The sequence below is a fragment of the Neovison vison genome, chromosome 13, assembly GCF_020171115.1.
Source record: "Neovison vison isolate M4711 chromosome 13, ASM_NN_V1, whole genome shotgun sequence".
Lineage (NCBI taxonomy): Eukaryota > Metazoa > Chordata > Mammalia > Carnivora > Mustelidae > Neogale > Neogale vison.
The window spans coordinates 54,956,409-54,971,680 of record NC_058103.1 but is presented as its reverse complement, the minus strand read 5'-3'; the positions used below and the strand labels follow the sequence as shown (position 1 = coordinate 54,971,680).

The 15,272-nt window shown below is 34.4% G+C and overlaps 1 long non-coding RNA gene across 1 annotated transcript in view; it reads left to right on the top strand.

Annotated features, from left to right (window-relative positions):
• Positions 1-15,272, top strand: part of LOC122893000 — a 162,405-nt gene that overhangs the window by 83,766 nt on the left and 63,367 nt on the right. Inside the window, exon 3 of the long non-coding RNA XR_006381551.1 lies at positions 5,642-5,819. This is a non-coding gene — a long non-coding RNA (uncharacterized LOC122893000). The remainder of the gene's footprint in view (positions 1-5,641; positions 5,820-15,272) is intronic.

The window sequence follows — 15,272 nt, the reverse complement described above, 5'->3', positions numbered from 1 at the left end:
TCACCTTCAGTCTGGATGTATCTTTCGGTTCATAATGAGTCTCTTGTAGACAGCATATGGATGGGTCCTGTCATTTTATCCAATCTGCAACCTTGTGCTATTTATGGGAGTATTCAGGCTGTTCACATTGAGAGTGATTATTGAAAAATATGATTTTATTGTCATCACATTGCCTGTGAGGTCCTGGTTTCTATAGATTGTCTCTGTAAACTTTTGTTCTATATCACTCTTGGAGTCTTACTCATTTTATAGAACCCACCTTAATATTTTTCTTGTAGGGCCGTCTTAGTCGTCACATATTCTTTCAGTCTCTGCTGGTCCTGGAAGCTCTTTATCTCTCCATCCATTCTAAATGACAGCCTTGCCAGATAAAATATTCTTGGCTGCATGTTCTTCTCATTTAGTACCCTGAATATGTCTTGCCAACCCTTTCTGGCTTGCCAGGTTTCTGTGGACATGTATGACATTATTCTCTGTTCCTTCTTCCTTACATAAGGAATCTTTTCCCCCTAGCTGCCCTAAAGATGTTTTCTCTAGTTTTAAGATTCACAAGTTTCACTATCACATTCCTGGGGGTTGGTTTACCCTCCTTGATCTCAGGGGGTGTCCTCTCTGCCTCTGGGACACAAATACTTGTTTTATTCCAGAGATTAGGGACGTTCCCAGCTAGGAGATATATATATATATATATATATGTGTGTGTGTGTATGTATATATATATATATCTTTCTCTCTACCCCTTCAGGGATCCCATTAATTCTGACATTGGAACGTTTCATGGTGTTATTTATTTCTCTAATTTTGTTTTCATGGAGCCTAAGCTGTTTGTTCCATGCCTCCTCTCGATTCTTCTTTTCTTCTCCTAAATCACTAATTCATTCTTCTGCCTCATTTACCCTATCTGTTAGAGTATCTAGATTAAATTGGAATACATTTTTGACATGAGAACCTAACTGTTTTATAAATACATGAAACAGGGCGCCTGGGTGGCTCGGTGGGTTAAGCCGCTGCCTTCGGCTCAGGTCATGATCTCAGGGTCCTGGGATCGAGGCCCACATCGGGCTCTCTGCTCAGCAGGGAGCCTGCTTCCTCCTCTCTCTCTGCCTGCCTCTCTGCCTGCTTGTGATCTCGCTCTGTCAAATAAATAAATAAAATCTTTAAAAAAAAATAAAAAATAAAAAAATAAATACATGAAACAACCTCACTGAAGGCATGAGAGAAATGCTGATCTAAGTAAAGTTGTAAATGAAGAGTCTGTAAGACTAAGGGAAAAATTAACTGAATATAAGCAATGTACTGCAGTTGATAAAATTGTTTCCCATAGGGATATTGATTAATAATTCTGAAAACACTGTAAAGTAAAGAATCATAGATAATGGAGTCCAGTTTTTTCACTGTTATAGTCTGAGGTTACAAAGAAGGGGATAAGCCACAGATGATCCATGTGCTAAAGGATTAAAAGTCATTCATTATCATGAATCTATGTTTCATTTATTATCAATACAGGTAAAGACAAATACATGTATACACATATTTCATATATATGTGTATACAAATACTCATGGGTTAGTATACACATACATATCTCTTTTAATTGTCAGTTGAGAGGACCTAGAACCAATGGCCCCTAGTAGTCATGAATGTATCTGTTTGCAGACTTTGGTTTTGAATACCTTTTTTCAATTAAAGGAGCCATGGTTATTTGAAGAAATAGCTGATTCTCAAAACAAATTAATAAATATGCCAGATGAGCCTGAGGCACCTTGTACTATAAAAAATAAAAACATGATGAAAAACAGAAAACACACACTTACACAATGATGGGGGTACATAAAACAGACCAACTAAACTCCCAATTACCAAAGCTAAAACATTTAATAAAACAGGTATCATTTGAGTATAACCTAAAATAATCGATACCTGTGGGCCCATAATTACTTAAATATTTGAATGAATAAATAAATATTGAGGAAAAATAGACAAATATTTTGTGCAAAAGAATTCTAAATAATTCATGTAGGTATTCCACCTTTATAATGGTGATGCTTGACTCGCCACTTCTTTTTTTTTTTTTTAAAGATTTTATTTATTTATTTGACAGACAGAGATCACAAGTAGACAGAGAGGCAGGCAGAGAGAGAGAGGGAAGCAGGCTCCCTGCCGAGCAGAGAGCCCGATGAGGGACTTGATCCCAGGACCCTGAGATCATGACCTGAGCCGAAGGCAGCGGCTTAACCCACTGAGCCACCCAGGCGCCCGACTCTCCACTTCTTAAATGTGGGTTGTGCACGGGCACTTCTTTCAAGAGTACAATATGGAAAGGGAGAAAAAGTAATGGTGTTGAAGCTTGACAAACACTATCTCAGTCAGGTGATCAAAATGAACATCAACAGTGGTTTCATATTAATAGTGTGTACCACCCCCTGACATGACGTGACCAAAAAATAATTTTTCCCTCTGTTATCCCTCTATTCTCTCCCAAAAGAACAAAAACAAAAAAAACAACAAAGACAAAACAAACCCTAGTCTATTCATGAGTAAAACTGAAAAAAAAATTAAGAGAGGGGCATCTGACAAAATATCTGACCAACATTTCTCAAAACTTAAGCTCATCAAAACAAGTCTGAGAAAATATCAGCCAATAGGAAACCAAAAAGACCCACAGCTAAATGTAACATGATATCCTGTGTGAGATCAGGATCCTAGAACCAAAAAAAAAAAAAAAGAAAAAAAAAACTAAGTTAAAAACTAAGGAAATCTAATTAAAGTATGGACTTTAGTTAATAATGTATCAATTCTGATTCATCTGTTATGTCAAATATACTACATTAATATAAAGCATTAATAGGAGAAACTGGGTATAGGTATGTGAGAACTTTCTGCATGTCTTCACAACATTTCTAGAAATTTAAATCTATTTATTAAATCTGTTTATTCTAAATAAAATATTTACTTAAAAATTAAAAAGAGAAAAAAAAAGAAACACATCTTAGCTTCTCCTTTCAGGCAGAGATAATAGATACACATAACTTTCATTTCTGAAAACTTACTGAAACTGAAATGTAAAATAGAGAAGAATCAATTTATAACAACAGATTTCTTTGATAAATTAGATAGGCATATTTATTGGATGGAATTTATAGAAAAATTACTGCGTATGAGGGTGTGTAATTGAAGTTCTAATGCAGTCCTCCCCTCTATCCAAAGGTGCTCTCAGCTCTGATTCAGCAAGTATAAAGTTGTATAAGGGTAAAAGTTAGGATTGAAAACAGCTCACTTCCCCTTCCTTTCTTCCACAGGTTCATTATGAAGAATTGAGGTAATTAGCATTTACATAAAAGAAAAATAGCAACGCATTTTTCTATAATAAAATTGACTAAAGAGTCTGGAGAAATCTGAGCTTGTTTCCTAGGGAAAAAACTTTCTCATTCTGGCCCACTTCCTTACAGAAGCCTCTCAGCTAAGTCAACATAAATTGAAGTCTAGGAATGAACATATCCCATTCTATCTTGGATTGAGATCCCTATCAAATTCTTACCTATAATTATTAATGATTATTGTTAATTTCTGTCTTTATTCTCTGATTTTCAAGAAGCAAATGATAGGATTGCAGTTTGCCAGCTTCTTGTGATTGAATATTGTCCCCATACCTAGTTGTAGACAGTGAGAAACCACTTCCAGGATAGGGCATTTAACTGTTGACAGAAGAGTCTCGTATTCTTTTTTGCCATGAGGACTAATGCAAATCGAAATAGTGACTGCTGTGGCAGAGGTCCCAAAGTAAGAGTAATTTAAAATGGAGGACTGATCTACATCCTAGGTGGAAATTCAACAACAAGAAGAAATAAACGTGTGTGTCAGGCCACTATAATTAAAGGTTTGTTATTATAGAATACGTTAGCTTATTCCTTGCTGCAACATCTACTGGAAAAATATATCAGGAAACAAGCCTACTGACCAGACAGCACAGGAAGCCCAACGAATTATCCATTCCTTCTTTCCTTCTTTCCTTTTTTTTAAAAAAAATTATTTATTTATTTGAGAGAGAGAGAGAGGGAGAGATGCAAGCCTGCACACCCACATGAGTGAGGTGGTTGGGGCAGGGAAGCAGGGAGAGACTCTCAAGCAGACCCCTGCTGAGTGCAGAGCCTGTCTCTGACTCTGGACTCCATCTTGCAACCCTGAGAACATGACCTGTACTGAAATCAAGAGTTGGATGCTCAACGACTCAGGTTCCCCTTATTCCTTCTTTCTTAAATATAAATTGTCAATGACAGTAATTTGGCATGTGAAAAAAAAATCTAAAGGAAGATATTTTCAAAAATTAATAAAGAACATAACTAATTTAGTAAGCATTTCAAGAAATGGAGAGAAAACAATACAAATAAAAACCCCTAAGAAATATATTAAAAAGTGATCAGAGAAATTTTATCCTTAAAATAACAAAAAATGATGCTATTAAAAAGAACATAAAGAATCTGAAAGAGTGCTTTGAGATTAAAACTATGATCACCTGCCCCCATTGCTAACAAAAAATATTGGAGACCTTAAAAATATGTTCAGATAATCTTACAACTTATCTAGCAAACATGGCAAAGGAATTAAAAATATGGAAAAGGTTAAGAGACTAAGGTGTTCAACCTACATTGGTCATTATAATAATATCCAGAAATCTCAGGAGTATTTTTTTCCATTAAAATTGCATTTCAAATCTAAGAGTTTTACTCTCTCCAACTTTAATAACTTTTAGCTTTCTCAGTACTATTTTTTGACATTGAGATATTTTTCTATTTATTTTTTTTCAGTTTTTAATAATACATGCCCACTTGGTTTGGAAAAAATGTTTATAAACATGAGCAAATATGTCCTCCATGGAATCCAAGATAAAAATACCCAAGTTTTTCTTTCTTTCTTTCTTTTCTTTAACCATTTTGAAAATAATGTCACATTTAAATATATATATAGTAAAAGGTAAAGAAAAAAGAAGGACATGCAAGATAAAAATCTTGTTCTCCTTAAACTATGAAATTAAGGGGCACCTGGGTGGCTCAGTGGGTTAAAGCTTCTGCCTTCGACTCAGGTCATGATCCCAGGTTCTGGAATCAAGCCCCGCATTGGGCTCTCTGCTCAGCAGGGAGCCTGCTCCTCCTCCTCTGCCTGCCTCTCTGCCTACTTGTGATCTTTCAAATAAATAAATAAAATATTTTTTAAAATTATGAAATTAAAATTATGTGAAACTTACTTGATTAATAAAATTTACCAAATATATTGAGTTGGCAAATTCAAAACAATTATTTATAGGGAGGAATATATATATATATATATATATATATATATATATATACCTGAGCAATGGGCCTAAAACAATTGCAGCTTTATTACCTTTATCTAAATTAAATCACTTATGCTCAGATGAGTAGTTGTAACTCTATATTTTCCACATATGACTCATCTCTGAGAATGTTATGCCTGATATAAATTCTACTTCTAGAAATCAGGAAAATGGTGACATAATTGTAATGATAGTGGCCATAATATGGATGCTGTACTGTACACTTTTTAATATTGAAAGATATTTACCTGCCATTTGTTGCCATGCTAACTTTCCATCGTTCTGTTTCTTTAATACTGGTCTTGGCAGGTGCTAGAAGGCTCATTGATATTTCCTGTGGTTTATGACCCAAGTTGACAACTGTGACTTCTTCTTTGTGGCGTTCTGATGGTTATGTCATATAAGAATCACCTTATATCATTTGAGAAGCTGCTGACACAGAGGACTGATTTGATGGATGACCTGAGCTGCTGCTGTTCCCTCAAAGGTAAGCAGCAAGTTTTACAGGAAATTATTGGAGGAAGATAGAGTGAGGGAGAGAAAGAGAAAGTAATGTGCATTACGTGAGACTGACAAAGTGATTTGCTTACAGTTCCAAGCTTGCATAGCTGAGAACAGCAATGAGGAAAAAATGTCTCATCAATATTTAAATAGCTGGGACGCCTGGGTGGCTCAGTTGGTTGGACGACTGCCTCCGGCTCAGGGCATGATCCTGGAGTCCCGGGATCGAGTCCCGCATCAGGCTCCCAGCTCCATGGGGAGTCTGCTTTTCTCTCTGACCTTCTCCTCGCTCATGCTCTCTCTCACTGTCTCTCTCTCAAATAAATAAATAAAATCTTTAAAAAAAAAATATTTAAATAGCTGATCATGTAACCAGTCTGACAGTCCATTTGTAAGTGCAAATTATAAAGCAAAATTGTAAGCTGTGTGGGCCATTCTGACCTAACTTAAATGCTATTCCTATTTTAGGTTTACATAAACACAAAATAGGAAAAATCATACAACTTCTTCTTTATACCAGTGATTCTCTAGTTGTAGTCCCTAGAAGTGTTGTTAGCGGTGAAAACTTTCTAGAAGTGCAGATTTTTAGACCCCACTCCAGACCTTCTGAATCAGAAACTCTAGAGTGGGCCTAGCAGTCTGTGTTTTAGACTGGTTTTCATTCTTATCCATCCTCCTAAACCATAGTTATACGGCATCGTACTTCTGCCTTATAAGAGATAATTACCTCTTTTACAAGTGAAGATACACCTTTTTCCCAGAAAGAAAGGAACATAGTTCCATTTATTAATCCTTCCAGGTGATTCTGATGCAAGTTTGCTATCCTGAAATTTCCAAACCTGTAATAGCTATGTTTATACATCTTTAATTTCCTTTAAAGGATTGTATAAAATAATTAATTTATAAGGAGAAAAAATAGCACCAGCAAGATTAAATTAATCCAGCTCTACTGTATATGTATGCACAAGCATACACATGATATGCGATGCTGCTTGGTAATTGTTTTAGCAATATAGTTATCACATTGGAAATATGATCATAGAGCCACAGATTGGAAAATTACTTAGAAAACACATACTGTGTTTAGAGTAGATTAACTTCTCCATAATCAAGATGATAATCCATTCAATAAAATGCCTTGCATGTGTTTATCCAATTTGCAATTTAGCATTCCTGGTAATAGAAAGTTCGGTACTTTGTAAGGTAGCTCAGCTGATTGTTCGCCAACGCTCCAGTGCTGGGGAAAACAAAAGTCAGTTACATTACAAAACACAGGTGGGGCTTTAAAGACATCTGAGAACTATGGAAGGAGTAGGAACCAGATAAAAAAAAATTCCAGAAGCAGAACCATTCTTAGATGAGCAAAGAATTACCAGCAAAAACTTTCCTTTAGGGCATCTGCTGATTTAGGGGAAGAATACTAGGCCTCTGGTAGAGAAAAGAAAGACCAGTAGAGTTTTTAGTAGTTTACTTCTAGATTCTAGTTTACTTCTAGTTTACTTCTAGATTGAGAAACTGGAAGGTGCCTGTAATGTATGGCCACTTTTCCCACAGAATAATGTTAAGTTCTGAGCAATATAGGCAATGGGCAACTAGGGCAACTAGGCCAGAAGCTTCTACAAGACAAGGTAAACTTTTCTGCAGTATTTCAGTGTCCAGTAAACAAAGTTTGATAGAGGTGGGAGATAGTAGAGGGGAGCAGAACAGGCAGGAAGTTTTCTTCAAGCATTATACTGGATATCTACTATTGCTGAGTTTACTTTAGGAAAACAGAAAACAATTTGGGAACATTGAGGAGAAACAGGTTTCAAATGGTGAATTAGAGGCTTATGAAATTGTTAAAAGAGCTAGAGGAATAAAGGTTAGAGACACACTCGTTAGTATTTAGGAAATCAGAAGTATGGAATTGCTGGGAGTTGCCTCCAGTAACTCCAGCTGCCTATAGCAAACAATGTGTAGTTCAAGGGAAAATGATGCAGAGGCTGCTGGCAAAACTTTACTTTTGCCATGTACTAAAACCTATTCACTAGAGTACCACTGCTAGGGCTACACTGGCTTATCTTTATGCAGTACATTCCGCATATGCTTCTTGTTGGTTAAGTCCTTGGCAATACACTGGCAAAAGGGGATTGAAAATTAGTTTCTAGTCTTCCAGCTGCTATGATACTGTGGAGAGCCTAGAAAGGAACAGAATGGTGTTGAAATGTAAACAGACTTTCTGGTACTATCCACCTCTTAGACTGATTTTCATTCTTATCCATTCTCCTAAACCACAATTAGATGGTATCATACTTCAGCTTTAAAAGATGTAATTATACCTTTTGCAAGTGAAGACACACTCATCTTTTCCCTGAATAGGAAAGGCACATAGTTCCACTCATTAGTATTTTGCCTAGCTCTACCTGTAACTTGTATCCATTTTGGGATGGATTTTTCTCCTAGGGCATCCATAGTCTCACTGGCATATAATGTAATCTAATGTCCAAGTAAGTACATGAACATGAATTATATATACTAAATATCATTTTTATTAGTAAGATATACAATGTAACTATAATAACCTTTATATAGAATAGTAGAGATAGAAGATAGAGGAAAAGTGTTAATGAACATTCTAAGTATGTGCACAACCAAGCAAGGAAAATGATGTCTATTTGCTCTAGTTCTCATTTTTATAGTTCATAAGGTATTTATATCTCCTGCTATTTTTACTACTCATTCCATATTCTCTTTATCCTCAACCAGAAATGCCTGGGTAAGTTTTTAACTTAGCTGGGAAGTCCAAGTTCATCTTTGAGTAGTATGAACAAGCTCTTAGTGCCCCCTGCTTGTGTTTGTTTTGTTTTGCCTCTGTGTGTGTGTGTGTGTGTGTGTATTTTTAACCACTTGACAGAGATATAGCTCCTGTGAGAATGGATGCATGGCCAGTACATTTTTGGACCTTCTCCATCATCCCGGTCCTTGGTATCACCAAACCTCCAGGAAGCTGAAAAGCTTGCGAAGTATCAAGAGGCCAATGATCTCTCAATTACAGTATCCAACTCCTTCCACTCTAGCAAGATCTAGCTACTGTTGGATGAGGATTGACCATTGTGTATGGTGGGGCTCAGGAAGCACCATCCTCCCTGTCCCCATCCACCATTGTACCTTCTCCTTAAAGCACCTAACTACACGTACCGAACGTCTTAAAAAATCCAATCATTTGGATCTTACATGTCTGCAAATGTTCACACGTAATTGTTGGAGAACCTGGAAAAATCATAACTGCTCCACATCCAGCTTCTTTTTGAAGCATCTAGAAAGTTACCTCCCTGATTCTTAGTGACTTTGCAGCCTCACCAACATCAAAAACTCAGTTCACCTCCATTTACTTCTTAACTTTGGTGACCTGGAATTATAGACACACTTAAGCAAGAACAATGTGGGTTTTCACAGTAGTGAAAGTATACATATTTTAAGTCCAGATTCTCTAAAACTGGTTTCCAGATTGACCCTAAGCCTTAGGAGAGTTATCCCTGTACTGCTATTTTCCACTTGAATTTTATCAGGTCTCTTGAGGCTTTGCTTGGACCCTATCTTATGTGCTGAGCTGCTGGTTGGATCAGTAGTAGGTGACTAAGTGAAAATAGTATAGGAGATCACATTGAGGTGGACATTGTCCTAAAACTGCTCTTAATTGTAATTGAGTCATTCAAATTTCTATATGTATTGAATATTCACTAAAAATATAATAAAATTATATTCAAGTAATTGACTGCCTAGAAAGTGTTTCAAATAATTCAGGAGAAAACAAGCCATGCAGTGGTTTTTTAAATACCTTAAATAATTATTTTAATTAATTTAAAATATTGTTTAGCTGACATATATTGGGATTTTAAAAACTACATAAATCCTTTTAGTAATAACTAAACTTCCTTAACTCAGGACAGTTATACTCTATACTTTTTTCTATGGTGAATTTTAACATAAGCTATTATAAAATATACTATAGATATACATCTGAATTCCGTGTTTCACCCTATCATAATTCCTTTATCCTACAATAAATAAGTAGTATCTTAAAAATCAAGACATTTAAATCTTAATATAAGTAAAAACTTCAAAATTAAATGCATTGGTCTAGTGAATAAAATAATGGTTGGAAACTAATTTAAGAAAAGTTAAGGGGTACCTGGGTGGCTCAGTGAGTTAAGCCTCTGCCTTCAGCTCAGGTCGTGGTCTAAGGGTCCTGGAATTGAGCCCTGCATTGGGCTCTTTGCTCAGCGGGGAGCCTGCTTCTCTCTCTCTCTCTGCTTGCCTTTCTATCTACTTGTGAACTCTCTCTCTGTCAAATAAATAGGTAAAATCTTTAAAACAAATAGTTCATTAAAGAAAAGTTAAACTTCAAGTCAAGTATGATAGCATGATTGCTATATTTCCATCTAAATGCACATTGTTATACTTAAAAGTGTTTATTATTAAAATGATCTTCACTCTGATTATGGGACAAATTTTATAATCATATATTGTATTGCTATGGATGCCATGTCCTTAGTGAATGGAAGAGAATATCTTTGTAAAAAGAAATGTGCCTTTACTGAAGCTTGTTTATTTTCTTTCTTTTCTTCCTTTTTTTCCTTCAAAATATTGCTGCTTGATTAAAAATAAATAAATAAATAAATAAAGACTTCTCTGTATGGAGTGAAATGCTGGTTTTCAGTGGAAATAACATCAATTCTGCTTGCTAAGGAAGTCATAAGAAACCATAGGTGGAAGGTAGGTAGAAATAAAAGAAAAAAAAAAAAAAAAGAGTAGTGCCTAGTGGTTTGGAAAGAGACTTGGGACCTGCAATTACCACTTAGTTGTATGTAGTAAGACCTCTCCTATGAATTGTCATCCCTAACCTAAATTTCTTCCTAATCAAGGTATGCCTTTCAATTTGTATTTCTTTTGGAAAACAGTGTTGAGGCTAAGTTTTCTGTCAAGTTTGCATTAGATTTTACAAAGGCTACCCACTGTATACTTGAGTCACAAATTTGGTTTTTTTAGGAATGTGAAAAATTGCATTTCAAAATAAAGAATAAATAAATAAGCAAAAAAATATATATATATAAAACCTTTGATATCTAGGAAGCAGAGAGGATAGAACATTAACACAGATATATGATGATTAATCTAATAATGTAAGATATCAATATATTTGTTAAATTCCAAGCACATATTACATGTTTTTCATGTTAGAAAATAACTTACGTTTTGGGAATTTAATTTCTCTGGAAATCAAAAGTACTGAGTTCAAATTTTGAACATACTAGCTCTGTGACTGTGGACAAATAGCATGTTTCTGAATTTCTTCACAAAGTTGCAATAACTATACAAACCATGTATTCCTCTCAGGGTTGTTTTGAGAAATAAATGAAAAAATGATATCTGAAATTATTTGGCAAAACTAAAAAATACCTTTTGGTATGGAATTCTTAGAGAAAATGATACTGTACAGCATATGTTGATGTAGCAATTAGGAAAATTTACACAAACACTATGCTTCAGAATCAAATGTTATGTATTTTAGTTCCATTAATTTGTGCTTTTCTATAAAGTGAAAGTGTGTGCCAACAAAAAATAGTGAGAAAAACATGGAATTTGACATAGACAGTTTTAAAATTGTCATTTTCTTTAACAATAATTTGATAGCTAAGCCTACATTTTCTTATATGCGAAATATAAAGGGGACCACGTGAAACTTGTGATGCATAGTGTTTAAGTGCATAAACTACTAGTAGAACTTCTAGCCTATTCGATGGATTCAACAGATTTCAGTTATTATTATTTGCCTAGTAAATAAAATTTGTAAAGTTCACCCTAAGAAAATTAGTAATTAAAATAAGATTGTGAAAAACGATACATAGCATTAAAATTATTATTAAATGCATCATAAATTAAAATTTATGTAACAAAAATCTGCTGCGCCAACCATATATTTTTATCTAATTCTAAAAGAAGTATTAATAGAAACTTAGTAGACATAATGGTTGCAAACTGCACCAGTACTAGAAGTAATAAAACTATTTCTTATTCAACAAAATTTATTATAAATTGTTGACAAAAAATTATTTTTGTTCCTAATCCAGATTGGTCTTTCTCTAAGGTAGTCTGATTTGGAGAACTGGACTTTTTAAAGGACCAATCAGCATTTTCACTGTGAAATTATAAACCAAATTCTTTCCAATAGCTTAGGTTTATCAAATCTTAACTAGTTCTCAGTTCCATTTCTTGGCTATGATTACAACTTCAGGACCAAGGAACAGGCCCTACCATCTGCCACAGTTCACTTTCATTTTCCGAGAAAGCTGCCAAGCAATTTGTTCGAAGTTCAAAGTGTCACAAAGTGCAGCGTCTTTCAGCTTAAAAAAATATTCCTGAAAAAAATATTATAACTTTATGTTCTTTCATTGCTTGCTTTTTAAAAATGTGTTGCTATTAAATATTGAGTAAAAGGAGAAGAATATATGGATATTATGTGTAGAATGTAGAGAACAACGAATGAATGCATACAAAGTGGTTAGCACAGTGGTTGCCAAATAGTAAAATGCTGAAAAGGTGACTTTCTAACATTGTACACTTGTTTCATAATATTTTAAATACAATCAGTAGAAAATACAGATAAACTTAAATGTCTTCTTTACTCCTCGATCATCTCTCAGATATCAGTAAACGCTCCTCTGAATATGGCATCTGCCATTCCTTTCATGGTTTAAATCATTACCAGTTTTATGTAATATGAATATTATATGAGAACTGTCATTTATTTTGTAATTTCTTTATTGATTTGTTTTCATGATGTATACATCATGACCTACGTCTTTCTAATATATTCACTTTCACTGCTATTTTTTTTCTGTAGTGCCATCATTTATTTTTCTATTTTACTGCCTAATTTAAGTTGTGCCAGTAGTTTTTATTGTCACAAGACAAATGCTACAATAAATATTCTTCTATATCTCTCCTTACACATATTCAAGGAATTCTTTTAGGATGCATAGGGAGAAATGAAATCGCTGGATCAAACAGAATACATCTATTTAAAGGGTACTGTTAGGGCGTCTGGGTGGCTCAGTGGGTTAAAGCCTCTGCCTTTGGCTCAGGTCATGATCTCAGGGTCTTGGGATTGAGCCCCCACATCGGGCTTTCTGCTCAATGGGGAGCCTGCTTCCTCCTCTCTCTCTGCTTGCTTCTCTGCCTACTTGTGATCTCTGTCTGTCAAGTGAATAAATAAAAAATCTTGAAAAAAGAAAAAGGTACTGTTAAATTGATTTATAAATGTTAATTTTGGCCATTCTAACTGGTGTAAGGTGAGATCTCAATGTGGTTTTAATTTGAATCTCCCTGAGGGCTAATGATGATGAACATTTTTTCATGTGTCTGATAGCCATTTTTATGTCTTGATTGGAGAAGTGTCTGTTCATATCTTCTGCCCATTTTTTGTGTTTGCCTGTTTCGTGTGTGTTGAGTTTGAGGAGTTCATTATAGATCCTGGATATCAACCTTTTGTCTGTACTGTCATTTGCAAATATCTTCTCCCATTCCGTGGGTTGCCTCTTTGTTTTTTTGACTGTTTCCTTTGCTGTGCAGAAGCTTTTGATTTTGTTGATACCAATTTATGCTCTCATTAGCAGAGTCTGCATTATTTTTGCCAAGATTTGGCATTGCCAGATTTTTTACTTTTTAATCAGACTTTTGGGTATAAAATGTAGAATCTTAATGTGTTTCCACAGTTATTTACAAGGTTGAGCATCTTTTCTCTGGGTTTATAGGCCACATGTGATTCCTTTTCCTGTAAAGTGCTTATTCACTACTTTTGGCAATTATTCTCTTGGCTTGTTTGTCCTTTCACCAGTTGAAATGGTGAAGATGCTTATATATTTTGCATATAAATGCATAATGATTTCTTCATCTCATAATATTCTCTTATGCCTTCTCTATTTATTCTCCTTGTGTTTTAAAATTAATATACTTTTAATATTAATGCTTTCAAAATCACCAACTTTTTTTCTTTCTGGTGTTACTTGTTTAAAAAATATTAGGGGCACCTGGGTGGCTCAGTCTGTTAAGCAACTGCCTTCGGTTCAGGTCAGGATCCCTGGGTCCTGGGATTGAACCCCACATTGGGCTCCTGGCTCAGTAGGAAGCCTGCTTCTCCTTCTCCGTCTGCCTGCCTCTCTGCCTCCTTGTATTTTCTCTCTGTCTGTCAAATAAATAAAATCTTAAAAAAATACATGATCCTACCCCATGGTGAATAAATACAGTTTTCTATAAGTTCCTCTAGTGATTACAATTTGACTTTTCAGTTTCATCTTTAAAACTTATTAAAAATTTTTATGAATAGTAAATTTATTTTCTGTAGATAAAATAATTTGCCTCAGCACCATTTACTGAAGAATGTATACGGTTACTCAATTATCTGAACTGCTTTAAGTAGTTAATACATTGCAGTAAGATAGGTACTATAGACTTAGGGGAAAAAAGCATTTAAAAGTTTATTTAAATGTATTTTCTAATTAGCTTTACAAATTTTGAATCAGAATTAAAATTTTTTCTGTATTTCAGCCCCTCTGATTTATAATTGCAGAATTTAGCATATAGAAATACAAGATGTTCAGATAAATTTCAATTTCAGATAAACAATGAACACATTTTCACTATAAACATGTCCTAAATATTGCATGGGAGACACTTATTCTAAAAAGTATGCATTGTTTATCTTAAATTCAAATTTACCTGACTGTTCTGTATTTTGCCTAAAAATCCTATCTGGTTGAAACAATAGTATAAAACTAAAAACTCAGTGCTTCTCCATGGAAGAAAAATAAAATTAGAAGTTAATTATAGAAAAATTCTCAAAGCTGAAATTTTTAAATAAATTTGCTTAGTCAAACTTTCATATTTATTTTACTGTGAGTTTGTAGCATGTACTACTTACTTTTGCAGTTTTTTTGAGATACCCTATGTAAGTGCAGTTCTCTGAATATAGGTTTATTTCCATTCTACTAAATCTTCTAAATTTTAACTTTTACATTTTTAAAAATAATTAGTGTCTCATGTCTATTATTGCTACACATTTGAAGCATAAGGAATGCATTCAACCATAAGCTTATCCAGATATTTTAACCAGAAATTTACTCGTGAATTACTAATTACTAGATCTAGTAACCATTTGACCCCATATTTTTTATATGTTTAGGGAAGTATCTGACATTTCTGGACAATCCTATTTTATAAAATACTCTTCCTTTTGCTTCCTTCTGCTTTCCAGTACCTTCTAATTTCTGTTCCTTTATCCATTTAGTATTTGTGTTCTTTCCATTCAGACTTGTCATATTTATGATCTCAAAGGATTTTGTCCCTTAACAATTTTTAAAAAGTATATTTTCCATCCTCCATAATTGAGCTTGTCGCAGAT